Source organism: Montipora foliosa, chromosome 4 (genome assembly GCF_036669935.1).
Source record: "Montipora foliosa isolate CH-2021 chromosome 4, ASM3666993v2, whole genome shotgun sequence".
NCBI lineage: Eukaryota > Metazoa > Cnidaria > Anthozoa > Scleractinia > Acroporidae > Montipora > Montipora foliosa.
Window position 1 is genome coordinate 23,780,599 of NC_090872.1, and position 6,558 is coordinate 23,787,156.

The following is a 6,558-nucleotide window of genomic DNA, read 5'->3' on the forward strand; positions in this document are numbered from 1 at the left end:
ATGATGACAGTGCCTCTGAAGGGGACGTTGAGAAACGGAGACTGCACCATTCAGAATGCTTTCATGTACCAGGTGATAGCAGGTCTTTTTCGGTAGACACTTGGGTAAGCAATCCCATGCAGCTACAAATTATATCATACCTCGCACTGTCTTTATTGCCTCCGTCGTCTAGTAATCTTATGTTTCGGTTTGAGACTTAATAATTATTAAGTCTGTTAACTGCTTCAGACAGCATATAGATGCTCTAAAGTTACATTTTTCCTATATATATATGATAACTCCGGTTACGATTTTGGTAGCAGGGACTGGGATTTTCACAAAAACTGGGATTTTGTCCAAATTTGGATTGGGAAATGGAATTGCCCTTCCCCCCCCCCCCCCCTTTCATGGCCCTCTACTCGGAATTGGCCGTTGGCAAAACCTGGATCGGATCGGATGATTCGGATCGGATCGGACCGGAATCGGATCGGACCGGACCGGACCGGAACGGATCGGATCGACAAAACTCGGACCAGATCAATAACAAAATTACCGCCCAAAGTAGACACATGAAATCTCATGAAGAGGGTAGTTCCTAAAGAAACGGTGGTGCGATCCCACCATACATTGAATACTAACCGACAAAGGTTGGATTTGAGATTAAACATCGTTTTAGGCCTAATTAGGCCTAAAATGTTATTGCTCCTAATCTTAGTCTTAATCTGAATCCTAATCTTAATTTCAATGATTTAGGAGCAATCTAAAAGCTTTTAGAATCTCTGTACGGTGGCCAATTTACATTATCAGCTCCGTTATAATAAAACCAAATTTAAAACTGGGTCACCAGTTAAGGTTACTTCTGACCTTCGCGGATGTCCTTCGGGAAAAAATTTGTGCGCGCGTTATTTTTAATAAAATTCTAACAAACAAAATATACAACCTCACAGCCGCACAACCAGCCTTGCATACTTATTTTGTTTCTGGTCTTAATAAATGTACTTTACGATAAAATATAAAGTTTAACCGAGTTTTCCTTTAAGTGTCAGGAGCCGGTGAGACATAAAACCGCCGAGGGTTCTTCCATTGAATTTATCGAGTACCTGAACATCAAGTTTGATCATACATTCACATACCTCTCCTTATATAACATATACCTCTCTCATTAATGGAGAGGACATAGTTTCTCTGACTGGTTAACACATTTACCCCTCAAGTGCCCTAGGGCACCCCCAGTTAACAAGTATAATTGTCTGGCATTAAACAGAGTAAAATTTGTTATAACGTCTCCATCTTTGATTGCACTCATGTCATAAGACAGCCATGTTAATTGGTGCCAAAACAATAGAAAACTGTAGCTCAAGTTTGCATAATAATACCGCAAGTCAAATTCCCAAAAGACTTTGCTGCTATTTTTCTTTCCACCAACATGGCTGCCGCTGACTTCAGATGCAATCAAAGACTGGCTTAAGGCAATCACTAGCAGCTAAGTACAGCTAACTAGCCTTGTTTTGTTGGGCATCATTGTATTTTACAGCCCGTGTTTGCTTCATCAAAATTGAACAGGTTGGAAAAAAAAACCTCAGCGTGCCCACTATCTGACAGACATAATTATTGCTTTCAAAAGCTCATTAATAATTTATGACCCTAACAGCATATCAAACATTGATAGAATGTCACTTGCATGAGATTTAAACCTGACAAAACACTCCTCATTAGTCTAAGAATTCTTTATATAAAGAGTAGGAATGCATGAGGCCTGGCTGGTTTTCACATTTTAACCCAAGTTCAGACTCCCAATGGCATGCTTTTCGTAGAATGTTTTTGAAGCCATTCAAAAATCTAGCAGCATGTATAAAACACTGCTGCTCATTTTTTAAACAGTACATTATATTGGTTGAGCTGGACGGCCACTATCTGTTGTTGATGATGGTCTTTCTGGTTCGATTTCTTCATAGCCATTGAAGTCTCTTGGGCAACAGTAGTTCCACCCATGGTAGCAAATAAGAATAATGAGATAAACCAGAGGAACATATGCCAGAACATCAACAGTCTTCTCCAGGCCATGTTGAATGGACTGCGATGTATTGTTATCAATGCTTGAACTAAATATCACCACAAAACACAGGTTCGTGAGAAGCACAGCATCCAAGGTATTCAACCAGCTGTAATCTTTATTCTCATTGGTGGTTCTGTATGGGCGGAGGTAGATGCAGATCACCTCAATGATAACACATGACACCTCTAGGATGGACCTCCTCAATGGCCCAAAGGGAACAAACATGGCAATAGACAAAATATATACACGGCAGATGAAGTAAAATGCAGCAAACCACCTGTATCGATCTTGAAAGCATTTCTGAAAGTTGTCAAAGAACAACCGGAAATTTTCCAAGATTGGTATCCACTTCTTGAACCATGGGGTAAAGAGAAGTACCAATGGAAGGAACAAAACAAAGCAAATTATCCAGAGAACAGCAATGATGGTATATGGCAGGTGCTTTTTCCAGTCACGAACAAACTGAATGTCACCATCAGCATACAGCACCCATGTACCATTCAAGGAAACATAGTGGAGAATGTCCCATGATATCATTGTCACATTTGTGTAACAAAGAACCAGCAAAGTGCAAAAAGCACAAGAGGCATTTCTGTTAATGTAGCAGGATGGCCGGTAACGTGCAATTCTCACGAGAACTAACAGCACAAAAAGAACATATGCAGGAAGAATGTAATTGATGCCAAGCTTTTGGAGGTTGTCCATTCCATGGAAAAGACAAATTCCAACTCCCTCAAATCTACAATTTGCTACACCAATGATGAATGAGATAAAGGGGTCAAGATATTGTCCTTCTTGAACAAGAAATGTCATTATTTGATATGAGTACAACCATGCATTGAGGTAAGTTGTGAAGATGTCTAATTCAATACGCAGGACCACCAATACTAACACAACAGTTACTATAAAGGTCACTAGAAGTAGCCAGAGATGACTGTTTCGGCACTTTTCTTTACATTCTTCATCACCTAAGTTCACGGAGTACCCTTCATTGCATGCTCCACACAAGACACTCGAGCCGTTGCGGCCTTCATTACATATTGTCTCCTTGCTGAATTCAAAAGTCAAATTATTTCTGATTGAGGAATTGCAGTGGTTTGGTGGGCAAGGATATGTAACAAAATTTTTATGTACCATTCCACCCCAGTAACCACGTCTTAGGAATACATACTTTGCGTCACCAGAACAGTATGAAATTCCAGTTTCATTTACATTTAAACATGAACAACTTCCATCATCCTTTTGCTCAAAGCCAGGATAACAATCTTTTAGTGTGATTTTTCCAGAGAGTTTGCTCACCACACGGCCTGCGACTGTGTTAACATCAATCCTAAATTCACTGGCCTGTTTCCCACGCATATGCAAATTTTTATTTGGTTGTGATGACGTTGTATGAGGAACAAATTTGAGGTTGACACAAGTTTTACATCATCACTGTTAATAGTCAAGTTGACAATGCCCATCACAGAACTGTTCTTTTCATCAATTAATTCAACAAAAGCTGAAAACTTTTCACTGGGAGAGGCATGCCAGTCTGCCTCATTGACATTAATTTGGATTGCATCTGTAGAAATTTGTTCCCCAGGGGTCTTATCTGGATCTAAATACTGCACTGTATTTTTCCATTCAAGAGTTGAGTTATTTATACGAGGCTCTCCTGCTCGTCGGCATCCAGAAAGAGTTGATGCAAACACTGAGTTTCCACCACCGCCAGTTAATACTTTGTTGCCCACAAAGACAACTTTGGTTTGCCATTGTGTGACATTGTCAAGACTGTCAGTGTTGTCGTAAGCAATTATGCATGCTCGTGTATTAAGCTCCGTTGTATTAAATGCCATAACAGGTGGTCCAGAATCTCTCGCGTAAAGAGCTCCTCCTTGCTCTGAAGCAGTGTTATTCACAAACTTAAGTTGGCTGTGGGGCATTAGCATAATAACAGATGTTCCATACAATCCAAGGCCTCCGCCTTGCCCCCCGGTATTGTTTTGAAAGGTAACATTCCCAAACACATGCAAAGCTGCATTTTCAATCACCACTGCAGTGTTATTGTTATTTTCAATCTTTATAAGACCTCGAAAAATTACAGGCACACAGTAGGAATAAATTGCTCCCTGACCAATGACTTGTTTATCTTCTGTCAAAATGATGCCATTGCTGGTGATATTGCAGTCTTCAAGATCAATTCTGTATGCCAGTAAGGGTCCACGTCCCATCAAATCTCCCAGGCCATTTATAGACGGTGATGTAGCCAGACCCACAGCAGCACCCATAGTTGCGTAGTTATTCACCCATTCACAATTTACATACCGTACATAATGAGCCTTGCCAGTAGGATCTTTCATATAGGAGAGTGTTCCATGATGTGAGACTGCACCTCCAAAAATAGCCTCATTTTTCTTAAATGTGCAATGTTTATGAAACAGTTTGTTGGCGAGTAGTTGAAGAATGTCACTTTGTGCACTTGTACCACTTCTGATTGCACCTCCAGCATAGTGTGCCTTATTATTTCTAAATGTGCAATTTGTAACTCGAAATGTGTTGTTTTGCACTTCATCTTGGTACTCTATGAACACCCCTCCGCCCCAGAGAGCAAAGTTGTCCTCAAAGTGACAAAAATTTATATCAATTAAGTTGCTTTTTGCTGCGCCCTTAATGAAAAGTGATAAGCCTCCTCCACGTCCAAATGGGAAATGGTCATCTCCATGTGGGTTGTCTATCAATGTTAAGAAATTAGTTTGATTAGGAGCTGAATTGTTTCTGAAAGTGCAGTTGTAGAAGGTGTAATTAGCATTGGTATCATATTCAGCTAATTCTGTTTGGTTTCGATTGAACGGAAATAAACCACCTTTGAAAGTGAATTCCACATAAACACCACCTCCAGCAACTGCAATTTCCTCTGTAGCTGAAATATTTTCGATGGGTTTGTTGTTCTCAATCGTGGAATGCATAATCAAGACCTCACCGCCTACGTCATACATGTTAACCCCAATACCTGGACTCTGGACAATAAAACAGTTTTCGATAAGGATGTCTTTGCAGTAAACAAAAAACAGAGCAGAGAGGAAAGGTATGTGAGCATGTTCATGAAACGCATCACCAGTTGTGCTATCATGCTTGCCACCGCAGCCTCGAAGTAATATTCCTTTGATTGTGATGTTGTTGCTGTTGTCAAATGAAAGGCTTCCGTTTAAGTGACAATCAATCGACACAAAGCTCGAGCCTTGATTCCCTACGACGCCAATCTCGTTCATGTTGCTGAAGTTGAAGTGTTCTGTAAGATTGTAGGAATAAGGCCCTGGCTCCAGATACACAAACGTGGAATTTTTGACAAACCCGAGTGCATAGTTCAGACTTTGACATGCTATCGTCTTTTCATTCCCGCACGTACTGTTGTCCGTTCCATTTTGTTGGGAAACCACGATCTTTTGCGGTTTTGCATGAAGCGGTACACTCGAAGCACACAGTAAAATACAAAATGCAAGGATAAACGCGTGAAACTGAAACGCAGCCATCCCACAAAGTCACAGAAGAAAGGCTTCCTTGGAAAAGTTTACGTTTGACGCGTGCAACGGCACCGAGCCAAATGTCATGCAATGCTCACCACCACAAAGGTATTGCGTGACATTCCATAAAATGACTGACTATAGGCAAAGTTAATGAAGGGGTAGTTTCTAAAGAAACTGTGGTGCTGCGTCGGTGGGGAAGTAGTATACAAAAATTTGGTTTTATCAACGGAGTTGATAATGTAAATTGGCCACCGTACAGAGATTCTAAAAGCTGACGTTTCGAGCGTTAGCCCTTCGTCAGAGCGAATCGAGGGATTATGGGTTACGTGTAGTTTTTATAGTAGAGTAGGAGCCACGCTATTGGTGGTAACATGGCAACGTGAAAAATAGGAATATATTAGTTAAATGAAAAGCGTTCGTTAATACCGTGAGGATTAAGGGTGCCGATTTGAAAGATGAATTTTTGTTCCAGATTCTTGCGGCTTTCCGTCGTACCTAGATGTAGAAAAAGGCCGCAGACAGCCATGTGTTTTTTGGAGTGGTTAGGCAGATTAAAATGGCGAGCGACTGGCTTGGATGCATCCTTGTCATTCTTCTCAACATCGCGAAGGTGTTCGCGGAATCGGTCACCTAGTCGTCTACCTGTCTCACCAATGTATAATTTATTGCATAACGTGCAGGTTATGCAATAAATGACATTTGCGGAGGTACATGTGAAACGATCGGTGATCTTAACAGATCGCTTAGGTCCATCCAAATGGACTCCCCCAGAGGGACAATTTGCCTCTTTAGATTTTTTCACCAAAAAATGCCGTCGCGACATTCACAAACTTAAATTCAATCGCCACACTAAATTTTCCAACCTTTCCTCGGAAGAGTGGGCGGCGCTTAAAAATCTTAGTAAACGCAACGACATAGTTGTCAAATCGGCCGACAAAGGCGGCGCGGTAGTTGTTTGGCGGTCCGACCTTTACCAAAAAGAAGCTTTGCGGCAACTTTCGGATACCTCGTTTTATG

At 41.0% G+C, this 6,558-nt stretch overlaps 1 pseudogene; it reads right to left on the reverse strand.

Moving 5' to 3' along the window:
- Positions 1-392: 392 nt before the first annotated feature.
- Positions 393-5,618, reverse strand: LOC138000362 (uncharacterized; annotated as a pseudogene).
- Positions 5,619-6,558: the final 940 nt, after the last annotated feature.